General features: G+C 45.5%; 1 protein-coding gene across 2 annotated transcripts in view; it reads left to right on the top strand.

The window, feature by feature from the left end:
• ZBTB7C (zinc finger and BTB domain containing 7C) overlaps positions 1 to 14547 on the top strand; it is a 317379-nt gene that overhangs the window by 75255 nt on the left and 227577 nt on the right. Inside the window, exon 1 of one of the 2 annotated variants that reach the window (XM_075932700.2) lies at positions 4752 to 5970. The exons of the other annotated variant lie outside the window; for it this stretch is intronic. The gene's annotated coding sequence lies outside the window, so the exon portion shown is untranslated. Of the gene's footprint in view, positions 1 to 4751; positions 5971 to 14547 lie in introns of those variants that run through there. 2 annotated transcript variants of the gene reach the window in all.

Raw genomic sequence — 14547 nt, forward strand, 5'->3', positions numbered from 1 at the left:
CTGATCCAGCTTCTCTTTGAATTCTCACTGATGTTATTGAGAGATGGTCGGGTCACTAGTTACTGCCTTTAGAGAGAAATGCTTGATTTGTTTTTTCCATAGCTTCTGGGCTACAGGATGCTTACGCTGGAAGCCTGGAGTTCAAAATAGTAATAGAGATGGGAAAGACCTATCGATCTTTGAGCGTTTTCCCCACACCCTGCCTCCTTGGCTAGTCTTATTCAGTATGTTTCCTGGCACTTTGTCTAGCATCATTTTAAACAGCTAAGTGATGGGATATGCATGACTTCCCTTGGAAGAATATTCCACTATCTAATAGAGCAGGCTCGGACATTTCCCCTCCATATTCAGCCTAAATTTTACTCTGGTTATTCTCATCTGAGTTTTCCCTGTTATGCCCCTGAGCTTGAGATGGGAGAAGTCAGGATCCAGAATCTAAACTATGGCTCATAAGTGTTCTCTTATGGAAAAAGCCTATAAAATGCAATGGGAGAAACCAACCCACTCATAGAGAAAGGTACTAGGGTTCTACAGAATGACTCTTTTAGGATCCATGCTCTGTTAAAGAAATTCTTTCTGTTGTGTATTTTTTATAACTATCTTTTGGAATTCTACTACTGGAATATAATTCTATAGGATGGTCCAAAAACTTGTAGAAAAGTCATCATGCTCCATGGAATTCTATAGGGCTTTTCCCCAGAGGTGGCTGCAACATGTGCATCAGCATATGGAGTTGCAGAACAAGCATGCTTGGGCAAAAGAGAAGAGAGGTCTGTAACTTGTTCACTTTGTCTTAATTTAAGAGGCAAGCTGCAAAACCTCATCCAAACGTGAATCAGAGTAGGATAGTACCAGAGGTGGCTAGACAGGGAAGTGCACTAGTGATGTAGTCTAAACACCAGATTTCTGGTGCCTCCGGGCAATTTTAGAATGGCATCAGGAACCTCTGGATGAATATTCTTCACAGCTTGAGGCATCAGCTTTCAGCTAAAGCAGAGGTTTGAGAACAGCCATCTGTGGAGGTGGCATCCGATTGCTATTTGCTTCTTTAATTGCTAAGAGCTCAGTTGCACCATTTTAGGCACAGCCTTGAGTAGGTAACAGCAGCCGGGTCAAAATATTTAACCTCCTTGCCTTGGTTTCCTCCTCCATCAGATGGAGGCAACAGTACCTCCCAGGGCCCTTGTGAGTACTAACTCAGTAGGGGAGCTCTCCTTTGCTCCCATTGAATCCAGTGATGGATCTCTCCTTGATACCAGTGGTGTTCAGAGAGAGCCCAGTGCTTAATGCTCTGGAGTGCGAAGGTGTCACATATTGGGGGTTCAGTTCAGGCTAGTAAGGGGTTGTCACTATCTGCCTTGTAAACCTGGGAGCTTTAAATGCTCTGCTGCTTTGTGTCACGACTCTGACACCAGCAGACAAGCATGCAATTCCCTGAGTGTCCAGGTGTTGTATTCTGCCCACAGCAGCCTGCCTACAACACAACAGTCCCATTGTGGCCTCCACTGGCCTTGGTTACTACCCCACGTGCACCCTCAGTCCCAAATGTCCTGAACACCATCTGCCCTGTAACATCCATCCCGCTGCTGGAACATTCAGGGGAATAATAAGGTCTGTTGCTCCTTTTAAAGAGATAAGAGCGCAGCAGCTGGTTACTTTAACTGGAGTTAACAATCTCTTCCATTCCAAACCAGTGCAGGGTTAGTTCAGATTAAAAGTAAAACAAATGTATTAACAAAGAGGTTAATACAATACACTTTCTAATGGCTACGACTTTGCTCAATAAGATACAGCCTTGGTTCAAGAGAAATTTCTTACCAAACACTTTTTTCCAACCATGGCTGAATTTCTCTCAGCCAGGACCTTCCGCAGAAGTACAAGATTCTAGTTTTCCTTGTCTTCCTTTGGGAAAAGATTTTTCCTAATCAGATTTCTCACCTATATGCAGTTCCAGAGAATTCAACCTCCTTGGTTGAAGGATCTCTTTTTTTGAGCTTGCAAGAGCTCTGTATCTCTCCAGTGATGGAGGCCAAGGTAGCTTCTTCTCTCTTCCCTTGCAGCTTCCCCATCTCACTGTTTCCCCCCCCTCCCCAAACTCAGAGTGGCCTCATGCTGCTCTTCACATCTGGTGGTTGTACTTCCCAGCTCCTTGCTGATGTCTAAGTAAATAAGGCCTCCATTGTTTTTGGTCACACTTTAGTATAATTTCATTGGCAACAGATAGGTAGCTGCTCTCCCTCCTGTCTAGGTGAGTACTTGTTTCTCCCTTCATTTGGTCACAGACTTTAAACCATAATAGCAGTGAGTTTTCATAACTCCTGATGTAGAGCTAATACTTACATTCACAATGATATTTATTACCCAAGTATCATTAGCTTTCATAACAGACGCTCTTTGGTGCTCTGTTATAATGCAGCAATATTGTACAGTCAGTTGATTAAATTATGTATCATTTGAGATTCAGACTCCCTGTCTTTATAGCCCAGTAAGCCATTGAAATCTCTTCTCAGATGAAGATGCTTTTCTCCTGGGAAGAGATGTCATGTGTTCTGGTGAAGATTCATGCTGGGTTCCTCCCCTACTGATGATGATTGAGTCATTACCTCCTCCCCTTGTTAGCTGGATGGCTTTGTTTTACCTTTTATGTAAATGAACCTTCATTGTCTCAATGTGATGACCAGGTTGGTCAGGCATGCAAACACATTCCCTTGTGTAGGGGCAGATTGGCTTTATGCATTGCTTGCCAAGCACATAATTCTATCATATACACAACTCCTTGTCTGAACCTTGTGCATATATCACACAAGAATATTCGTGATCAATGACATATATTACAGGGTGTGTATATATAATGACAACAGTGTGTTAGTATAGTAAGTATGTCAGGCCTGACAAGAGTTGCTGACACAGACTAGTAAACCACAAATGGGCTTCTGTGTTGAGAAAGTGTGATTTATTTCCCCCTTCCCAAGAGTTCTTCATGTTGTGCTACCTCTGCTTCCACTCAGCTGAATGAGAGTTTTGTCAGTGACTTCAGTGGGAGCAGAGCTAGCCCAATGTTGGGGGCCTTTGAAAATTCTGCCTGGTAAATGTTAATGGAATGCTAGCTTACTGCGAGTGAGAATACTGAAAGCAGGTGCCAAGAAGATATCGAGCCAGGTCTGCTCAAATGACGTCAGTCTCACATGGGCTTTATAAAAAAAAAGGTCTACGTTCAAATAAATAAGGCAAAACTGAAACAAAGGCCAAGGATACGTGAGTTGGGCGTTTCTCTTCACCTCGCATTTTTGGCTGACTTGCTTTTATTTTTCCAGCCGACTCCTGAGCATTTATGTACTCTCCAGCTAGATTTAACAAGCACAAAATCAGGACTTTTAAAAACCCAGTTGCTTATCACACGTATCTGCTTCTAAAGAGGCTTTCATGACTAGAAGTTATGCAAAAGTGTGGCTGCTTTTCAAAGAAGACTTAAGGCTAAGTTCTTTCACTTTCCCAGTTCACTCAATAAGGCCTTAATTCTGCACACTCTTAAGCATGTGCTTAACTTGCTCATCATGTAAATATTCACATTGACTTCTCGTTTGCTTAAGGTTAAGTACATGCCAAAGAGTTTGGGGGAATCTGGATCTAACTTTCCAAACTTCTGATTTAGCAAGGCACTTAAGCATGTGCTTAACTTTTTAAGTGGAAGAATACACCACTGATGTCAGCGAAGCAACTCGTGCTTAAATTTAAGCACGTGCTTAGCTGTATTTAAAGGCTAACTGTGGAGGACAGAATTTTCTATATAAAATGACTGTATAATTGTGACCTTTTGAGCATTCTCCTAATTTATACTTTCCAGATATAGCAATACAGTATTTGTCCTGAATGAGTGCTAGCTTGTTTAGCTGAAAAAAATCACTTGTGTCTATTTTGAGTGCTTGTGATTCTTTTTTTCTTTATACAGTGCAGATGGTGTGTGCCATTTAACAGTACGACTCAGGAAAGTGCCACCAAACATTTGCTTGGTTATTCCTACATGTTGGCACAGCAGAACTTTCAGAAGCTTGCCCGTATGTGGGGAAACAAGCTTTCTGTTTCTCGTCCGCAGGGACTGTACACTGTAAACAGTCTCACTTTTTTTTTTTTTTTTTTTTTTAAAGTGACTTGCCTTTCTGGGCTGCTGGATGTATCCAGGACTTGATCCAAAGCTCGTTCATGTCAGTGGTGAAACTCCCAACCTGTGCCTACACAAACCTATGGATCAAGCCTCTTAACACAGGTGGAGAGATCTGCACTAGAAAAATAGCTTCTGAAGCTTAGGGAAGGGGGTGGGTTTCAGAGCCTGAACTCCCGAATGAGCTGCATGTTCAAAGGGCCATCTCTCTGCACAGCGATTTTTGGCATGCTAGCCTGAGCCCCACTAGCTTGAATCTGACCTGAACTTGACGGTCTGCTTCCCTCCCTACAAAGTGCTGTGTAGATAAAACTGACTTTAGTGGGCTTTGGATCAGGTCCATATTTAATGAAATGCTCTGTAATCCTTGGGGATAAATTGTACTATGTAGGATACTTACAAATAACTAATATTTGTAACTAATATTAATATTCTGTTAATGCAGAATAGTATTTAGCCCATAATAAATCATATCTTGTATTCCTAAAGCGCCATTTATCCTGACATGTCCCAAAGCACTTCATAAATTGCATCCATGCAAATCACCCTTTCAATTTCCAGCTGTTGAGCTTAGTCCTATAATAGTATTTTCGTTGGGTGTCTTTTTGTAGCTCCTAAGAGCCCTAGTTTGGAGTAGGAGAGCTTGCACTCTAAGTACAATTGCTGGGGCCAATACATACGTAACCCAGTGGTTAGTACGTGCTGTATGACAGGGGCATGGCTCTTCAGCTCAAGCAGTAGCAGCTCATACTTCTAACTCTAGAAGCTCACAGTTCAGTCTCTGGTGAACCACATGCTCATCTCCTCCCACTGTCTCCTCCATGGTTGGTGCAAACCCCCAGCAATGGCCTTTGCTCAGAGGACCTACCACCCAGCAGCTGAGGCGGTGAAGTAGCAACTAGTGCCCTTGGCATGACTCGTGTCCATGTTTAAGCCTGTAGAACTGGTCAGTAACATGTTCCCTGGCTTCTTCCTTTCCCTGCCCTAGCCCATGCTGCTTCCTTCTCGCCTGCAGAGGGGATGACTGGAGAGGAACACTGCACCATACTGTGACATTTCCATTTATTAACACTGGGCCAGATTCTCTCCCCCTGTTCCGGTCTTCACTGCCCAGCTTTTTTTCAGTCTGTGCAGCTGCCATAAAAAAGCTGAACCAGCCCAAAAGAGATGGTACATGAGGAACAGGAAAGGATTTGCCAGGATCAGGTGCGCCCCACTATTGCTCAAAGGCTGTCGTGTCCCTTGGATACCGTGTTAAGTGGTACAAGCAAGAGCAGCCCCTGTGCTCCTCTAAGACATGCTGGGCTTGGAACATCTTGAGAATCAGCATCCATGACCTGTTCCCTGATTGCCCTCCCTTGCACTATGCTGCTTAGAGCACAGGAAGGAATCTGGGCCACCGAGTCTCATTCTGACATCACAAACCGAGTCCTGTAGGAGCAGAGTGAGGGGACAATTTAGCCCATGGTTTCTTCAGCTGGGCAAAAAGCTGTTTGGAACTAAAATCTTCAGCAATGCACAAGAATCCCCTTCGACTGTATTGTCCGTGCAACTCTGGCTCACTGAGCAACCCAGCAACACCCAGAGCAAAGCGAGAATGAGGCAGGGTATAAAAATGCTGTTCAGGTTCAGCTATAAATTAGCCTCTGCATTCTGCCTTTCAGCCTGGAGTGATTTCCAGATTCATAATGTACCTCGCCAGGAAGCGTGGAGCCCAGAGGTGTTTTAACCTTCATTTTGGAATGACCAATCTGGCAGCTTCAGTCGCTCTCAAGTGGCAACCTTAGGCTCCTGTAGAGATAACGGCTCAGGTAATCACACAGGTCCGAAACTGTGCGCCACCTTATGTCATCAGGGCAATTTGAAAATCAATTTGATGTCTGTCAGGGAGGCGGCAGGGCTCCCACAGGACCAGAGTGACATGCTGGGTCCACTCATTAGAATTCAGGGGGCAGCATTTTGTGCAAGCCAGAGGCTGGTGCAGTGTCTTTCTGGGAAAGTCATAAAAATAAAGCATTACAATCATCTCCCCTAATTAAAGGCAACAGTAACAGGGACCGCAGCCCCAGCCTGTTACACAGCTGGATTCTGGTAAAGAGAAGTGCTAGCCACAGAAGTGCTGTGATGAGCAAATAAGATAAGCAGATGCTGCTGCCCCCTCATTTCTAACACTGGCGTGGGGAGGGGGGCTCTTTGAACAGTGGTTTAGTCAAGCACTTAGAAGATTTGAGGTCAAAGTCTGACATGGCTAGTGATGAATTTGAAGGCAATGGAGGAAGAGCAGCAAACGTTATGAGTAGGCTGCATGGTTTGACTCATGAGGAAAGATTAAAAAGGGTAAATGCCTCTGTTGTGGATAAGTGACAGTAACAGGGGCGTAATTGCAGACTATGGATACTGGAGGTATAAGAACCAAAGATAAAGAGAGGTTGATTAGAGTGGGGGAGAGGAGAAATATGAGGAGTAAGGGGATGAATTTAAGCAAAAGAAAGTACAAGCTCAGCTTCTGAATGGAGATCAGTGGTTTGTACTCATTAGGCCACTTCTACATCACTAGCTCTCACGTCCTCCCCATTTATCACCCTCTGTTTTCAGTATACCAATTACCTAAGAAAGGACTGTATTTTCTTCTCATGGATACTGGGCAATTACAGAATAACTCCATTAATTGCGAAGAAATTGTAGTGTAACTGACATCAGAATTGGATTCCCCCAGGACCAAATCTTTTGGAAAAAACAGGCCTGTCTTTTGTAACACTTAGGCTACGTCTACACTGGCACCCTTTTCCGGAAATGCTTAAAACGGAACAGTTTTCCGTTATAAGTATTTCCGGAAAAAGCGCGTCTACATTGGCAGGATGCTTTTCTAGAAAAGCACTTTTTCCAGAAAAGCGTCCATGGCCAATCTAGACGCGCTTTTCCGCAAAAAAGCCCCGATCATCATTTTCGCAATCAGGGCTTTTTTGCGGAAAACACTATTGTGCTGTCTACACTGGCCCTTTTCCGGAACGGGAGCAGCATAGTTTTCCCAGAAAAGCACTGATGATTTTACAGTAGATCGTCAGTGCTTTTCCGGAAATTCAAGGGGCCAGTGTAGATAGCTGGCAAGTTATTCTGGAAAAACGGCTGATTTTCCGGAATAAGTGGCCAGTGTAGACACAGCCTTATTGTAAAGGAGGGTGTGAAACATATGTTCCATATATTCATATTCAGGATAGTCAAATCTCAGTCAGTACATTTCTAGTCTTGTGGGTTGGAAGAGTTAACCTTACAAATGTGAGTGCTGTTGATGCAGTGTCATCTTCCTGAGTCTGCAGGCAGCCTGAGATGATATGGAAAGTGTGAACTCACCTGCCCCCTCTTGGTCTTATTGGGATGCCAGTGCTTTAACTCCCTTTTATATCATTAACTCTTTCCACACTAGTATTTGTAGCAGGGGAAAGAGTGGCTGAATTTTTTATAGCTCTATTAATTTTGCATGGCTCACTCTCAGGGGGTACGTCTAGACTACAGGACAAAGTTGAGTTAAGATATGCAACTTCCGCTATGTTGATTGTGTAGCTGAAGTTGAAGTAGCTTAAATTGGCTTTTGGCACTGTCTACACTGTAGAAAGTTGAAGAGAGAACACTCTTCCTTCGACTGCCCTTACTCCTGTAAAAGCAGAGTTATGGGCATCGATTGGAGTGCCCTCTCACTTCAAATTAGCGTGTCTTCACTAGACCACTAATTCGAACCCTGGAAGATCGTCAGCAGCAGCTTCGATCTTCCTCTGTAGTGTAGATGTACCCTGAGTTCTCAGCATGAGACAGAGGCATCTGATTTTGAGAGCTGCTTGCCAGTTGCAGCTCATGGTGATTTCAGATAGAGTAGGGGGTAATCAGTACCCCTGGAAATCAGCTCCTTAAAAGTGTTTCCATATCACACACAGCATATGTTACATCAACCTAGGGCAGGTTACGCAAAGGTTTTTTGCACTGGTTTAAACTGAATACTTAAAATAGTCTAAGCCACATCTAAACTAGGTTAGCATAATCCAGTAATTTCCTGAATTCAACTAACCAAGTATAAGTACTGCATTTTTAGGAGTTTGAAATCAATATAAAATTGATTTAGTTGCACTAGTGCAAATTTTCTAATAAAGCCCTGAGACCACCTTGCACACATGTTCCAAAATGAAACTTACACAGCATTACACATTGCTCCTGGATATGACCCGTTTGACCCAACACTGAAATTAGATCCTCACTTTTATGAAAAATAAAATAAAAGGAGCTGCGCTGTTTCCTGCTGCACTTTCATTTTCTTCTTGGTGCTGTCGAAGCAATGTTTGCTAGGGCCCCTGCCCACTTTTATTTCAGTTCATAACGTGTAATTGTGTTCAGGGCCAAATATAGGGAATGGAATTCTAGGGTGGGCTCTCTGCCTGTCACACAACAAAGCCTCAGAAAGGGTGTTGCCTCCTTTCAACATCCTCCTCCATAACCACTTGATCTGGTTGCGTGGTAACCCAGTGATCGTGCACAATTTACCTTCCCCACCCTCCTCCCTTTCAACCCCCAGTCACCGCAACTGGCCTGATTTAGCCGCTGAGGCTCTCTGGTTAATGTCAGATCAGCAAATGATGTTTGTTGCGTTCTGTGTTTCCTGGTCGAGTTTGGGGGGGAGGAGGGGCAAAAGGAAAAAGTGTTCAGAAATATGGAACAATCTACTTGCTTCATGATTGCACTCACTTCTCTGCTGATGTGTAGCGGTATGTGGGACTAGAGAAGAGACCGTGCTAATGTTCTGCAAGTTCAGAATGCAGGGAACGCCTTTGGAAAGGCAAGCAGTGAGTTAGGAGTTTAATAACTGCTGTGTTGACACAGAAAGTCATTCTCTCTGCAGAAGCAAACTGACTCTGAGGCAGAATGCATGTGGCAATGCTATTCCGTTCTCATTTCTAAAGTGCCCTTTACCATAGTTTGTAAGGACCTGATCCTGTACATATGCATGCTACTAATCTTATCTCTGTAGCCATCCTGTGGTTTTTGAGGGAGTAAAGTTACTCATGTGCATGTTGACACTCACTCAGGGCCCAGTGCTATGTAACTACACTCACAGGCGTACCCACAGCTATGTATGTACTCAACAGCTCAGCTAGGAGAATAATCCTATACACGTGCCCAAGTAATTCTGGGATTTGGGGCTGGCATTTCAAAGGGCCTGAGCATGTTAAGTGCCCAACTCCCACTGAAAGCCAATGAGAATTGGGCACCTAATCCTTTCCTAGATCCCTTTGAAAATCCCTGTCTTGATAGCGAAAGCTGCTCCAACAACTTATTGTAGGTGTAAGGAAGAAAGCTGGGTTTCATTCATGTACCAGAGCAGAGAGGCACTAACTCCATGGGTGCTCCAGGCCTCAAGTACCCACAAAGAAAGGGGGGCTGCTGAGCACCCACACAGCTGGATGAATCTTTTGTGGATTCTGGCACCCCCCATTTCGCTCTGTCTTGAGGCTCCACCCCTGCTTGGCCTCTTCCCATTGAGGCCGTGCCCCTACTCAGTCTCTGTTCCACAAGGTCCCACCCTTTGCTCATCCAGGAGAGGAAGGGTGGAGAGGAGCATGCACCAGTAAAAACAAAAAGCAGCTCCTGTGCCAGAGGACGCGGTTCTGGAAATTGTGTGGATAACAAGTGTACAGCGTGCAAAATAGAGCCGGGATCTACCATCTCAGAGCAGGGAATGAGCAATCCGGGTTCCATTCCAGGCCATGCCACGCATTTGCTCTGTGATCTCTTGACCATTAACTGAATTTCTCTGCACCTCAGTTTTCCCCTTTGGAAAAATGGGAATAATAATACCCACGGCACAGGGCTGTAACAGGCCGTGGCTCATTACTGTTTGTAAAGGTGCCGGAGGGAATAAATAGATAGTTCATTATTAATGATTAGATGATATTACTGTTTATTGGTGTTAAGATTTGCCGGGAGCAAAATTTTTCCCCCAGCGTGTTGTGTTACTCATAGTGATTGCCGATGGGAATTGTTTGAATAACAAGAGCAGACAAGGAGCCTGCAAAGTGTTTAAAGCCGGGGGGGAAATAAGACAAAATTGTACCAAACCTGGCAAAGCAGCGTTAATGACATTCTACAGCAGGCAGTGGTAGGACACCTCGACAGTCAGCAATATGAACGTGGGCGCTTAAGACAGCAGTGTCCTTCTGTGGGGGGGGCAACTGGAAGTCTTGAGGTAGGGGCACTATCCAAGTTTGAAGCTTCAAATGTGTTGGTAGGTGTGGGAGAGGGGGAGGGAGGGAAGAGATTCCTCATAGGCTTGTGATGTTGCTGTGATAACCACAACTTTCCACTGTCAAGCAGAGTGACCAGCAAGTCTGTCGGCTACTCAAAGGAAACCTATATCTAGGGCTGCACGGAGAGTGTGAGAGCCCCCAGCCTCCTTTAATGGAGGTTAGCTCACTGGCCCTGCCCCCCTCATGCACTGAAGGGCTCCCCCCACACAGCGGCAGGAGGAGCCCTGGCTGAACCACCCTGACCCCCCAGGCCACTGGCTGCCCTGAACACCAGCCCATCCCCTGGTCCATGGCCCGGCCTAAGTCCTGCTGTGACCCCTAGGCTGCCAGCCCAACCTGAGCCCCAACCAGCGTCAGGGAAGACAGGGAGCAAGGCCAGACCCTCAGAGCAGAGTGTGGGCGGGGCCTAACCCTGGATTTGGGGAGGCTGAGTCTCACCTGGCCTATTCTACCCACCACCCATGCTAGGAGTGGTGAGACTCTCCACTTGGAAACATATTCTCGGGAGAGCTGCTGCTCCAGTTGGGAAACCTCTGTGCCTCGTGTGTGCCGTGGGGCGTCGTTACACATGCTGGTGAGAGAACTGTGCGATGGATACCGTGCTATCTGCAGTAGTGCCCTTCTGCCCCATGGCTTGGGGCCCCTATTCCTCCATCTGTTTATCCTCACATTTCTGAGGTGCCTGAAATGTTAGCCTCCTGGCTGCTGCTCAACTGGCCTCATTTTTCCTGTGCCTTTTCTGGCTGCTTGGCCTTCTTTCTCCTGCATAGAGGCTGACTGTTCGCCATTTCTTAGTGCTGTCCCCTTGCATCCTCTGAGGTTCCTACTTATTCCCTGCTTCTGTTTGCCCACCTACCTGGCCAACCCCAGCGCTCCCTGAGTTCTGCAAGTAGCAGAGGTACTCTACCTCTGGGCTTGGAGGAAGCTTGCCGTTTTTCATTGTAGTTTTTTTCAGTCTGTTACAGACCAAGGACTCGAGCTGCAAAATTCAGATTCAGGTTTCAAAAGCCTCAAAGTTCCAGGGTATGTGGATCTAGGGTTTTGGTTCAGGCCTAGATTCAAGTACACAATGACACTTGATGTTCCTTCCCTGGACCTCAGTAGGAAGCAAAGCCTCAGAACTAGAACTATGCAAAATGTCTGCCTTACAGGCCGGGAACCCACAGAAGTCATGGGGCTCTGGGTTTGCTGGCAAGTCATTCAGATCAGCTTTGTAGGACAGTGCAGGATCTCTACCTGAACAGCGAGGGGTTCTGAAATCTGGGTCTGTCTATGGTTTCCTGTTTAGATTCAAAACCAGGTGAACTGTTCTAGTTTAATTAATTTTGCTTTGAGTTTTCAGATTCCATCAAACAAGACTCAGAGATAAATTTGAGGGATGAAGAGGTGCATGCGTGGACACTAGCCCCCATGGATGGAACCTGAGTTGGGCATAGCCTATCCCCTTAGGAGGTAGAACTGCTGTGATTTGCACAGCTGTGCTCAGAATCCCTCAATGAGTGACAGCAGGATCCCCTCCTCTCTATGCCCCAAACCCCCAAATCAGCATGAGTCAGACCCCACTCCCTCCTATGGTCAGATGCCTTTCTGATTAAGGGGATCCTTGTTGCACAAAGGTGCTGTATATTCTGATAAAGATGCTATGTATTCTGCTACTCCTCTTTATTCCCTTACGTTCCAAAGGCTACATGACTGGCAATTCCATAAAACTCCATTGGAATCCTTCAGCTGATCTTTGGGAGTTCTAACTGGCTGACCAGTAATCCCCTAACCTGGAGCCAAACACACCCATCCAATGATCTGTCCCCAAACCTAGCTGTTACGTGGAGGCAGTTGAAAATGTTCAGCTAGAATTTCCCCTAGCTTGGCTCTGCTTCTTGGTTTTTGTGCTAGAAGCCTTTTGTGGAAGAGTTCTTGCACAAAAACTTCTTGTGCAAAAGTGCATCCAGACCTCAAAGCTCATTGCAAAAGTGATGTGCTTTTGCACAAGAGAACATCCACACTGCATGGACACTCTTGCACAAGAAAGCTCTGATGGCCATTCGCAGAATGGCCATCAGAACACCTGTGCTTTTTTCAATAGGAGTTTCTTCCGCAAAAACCCCTCCGGAGAGTCCACACCTGCCTTTTTCCACAAGAGCTGTAGCGTAAAAAGGAGTTATTCCTCGTGGGGAGAGGAATAACTCTACTGGCAAAAGCCCTCTGTTTTGCCAATTTTCTTGTGCAAAAATGCGCTTGAGGTGTGGACGCTCTGCCGGTTTTTGCACCAAAACCTTGTAGTGGAGACAGAGCCAGAAACTCCACCCTCTTGTGTCCATCAGAGCCACTCTGCAGAATGAATCATGGATGTGGAAGTCACTGCTTCTCCTTCGCATTGTGGTGAGCATGCTCCGTCCCAGGGCCTGTCTATTGGGTGTTTTTGACATTTGCCTCTCCCTACAGGAGCATATTGGTGGTGCCGGGGCAGTCTCTTGCACAGCAGTGGGGAGGTGTAATTCACAGATCTGGATAGACAGAGATGTGCTAATTCTGCTTGAATGAGCACCTAACAGTAGTAGTGTGACTGTTATAGCACAGGCCGCTGCTCAGGTCAGCCACCTAGTATATTCTTTCCCATCCCTTGTCTACGTACTTGGGGACTAGCCCAAACTGCCACCTGTGGTGCTGTGGCACTAACTTGAGCCGAGCTTGTGTGTGTGTGTGTCCATCTCCCCCGCTGGAAATCACATCCCTTAGTTCCTGTGCAGATGGTTTCCGCTTGATAATTGAGGTTTAGGATTCCTAGTCTCAGACTTTTCTCCCATCTTCAAGTCCAGCTCACCAGCTGGCACTACTTGCCCTATGCTCTGGTTTTTAATGTCTCCTGTGAGGTGTAGTTGGTGTGGGTACTCAGTACCTCCTGTCTCCTATTCTGCATAGTAAACTGGATGCCATGCCGGTAGGGGAAGCTGAACACAAGCTTCCCCTAATAAAAATATCAAGTCCTAAAGAGTCTCTTTGCTGATACCCAGTGTTCAGGGCTGGAATAGATCCCTTCACTTTCAGACCGGGGGGGTTGTTGATTAAGTTGGTTCCCCAACTGCCAATTAGTGGGATTTTCAGACACACTCAGCACTGCCTTAGCTAATACAGAAACAGAGGGAGTCCTAAAAAACGTGGAACCCTATGATGACATTTTAAAACCATCCCTTTCTGGAATAGAATCAACTTACACAGGGCTGAATACAAGGCACTTGTCACCATTGAGTAAGGAGGGTAAGATCTCTGGGAAGGCTGATCAATTAGGGTTGTCCCCTCTCTTCTCCATTTCCCCCTCAGCAAAGGCTTTGTCCCATTGGACCTACACCTAGGTGTGGGGGGAGGACAGTGAGTGAAGACAAAGGTTAGTTGGGTTCAGAGATTCTTACCACTCTGAGCCATGTGGCGATGCTACAGCTCCCACTCTCCACCAGCACTCATGGAGCTAGAATACTGCCCAGTTATGGATCTTGTTTCCATCAGAAGAGGTGCAACTGCAGGGCCTTGTTGGCCAGTTGCTGCCATCTTTGGGCCACTGCAGAGAAAACCAAGGAGAGGGGAGACTGAAAGGAAAAGGAAACCCAGAGGACATTTTAATAAAACAATTGGCCATAGAGTTTCTATTGCCAGGAATAAATCAGCAGTAGGTAGTTCAGAGGGAGGCAAAGTCTCACCTGGCAGGTGAACCTTAGGCTGCCCGGCCTCAGTAAGTGCATTGCTTGTCAGTGAAAACAGAAACACCAAAAATTGACTGGCAGGGAATGACAGTAAAAAAATGCACATGTCACAAAAAAGGGCTAGATCAGCTGGAAATTTAGCGTTGTCTTTCCTTCTCAAGAGCCTCTGGGTTACAGGAGCACTTCTATTAGAGCAGTAGTTCTCAGTAGTTCTCAACATTTTTGTTTTGTTTTGGTTTTTTTGTTTTTTCACGGATCACTTCGAAATTGCTGAGGGTCTTGGTGGACAACTTAATATCTTTCCAAATGTTGTTTGTACCATTCGCTAACTATGGTAAAGTGCTTTGAATCAAAGTGCTATATAAAATAATAATTAACTGAATAATAATTAACTATCCCTCTT

Source organism: Pelodiscus sinensis, chromosome 6 (genome assembly GCF_052426305.1).
Source record: "Pelodiscus sinensis isolate ZL-2025 chromosome 6, ASM5242630v1, whole genome shotgun sequence".
NCBI lineage: Eukaryota > Metazoa > Chordata > Testudines > Trionychidae > Pelodiscus > Pelodiscus sinensis.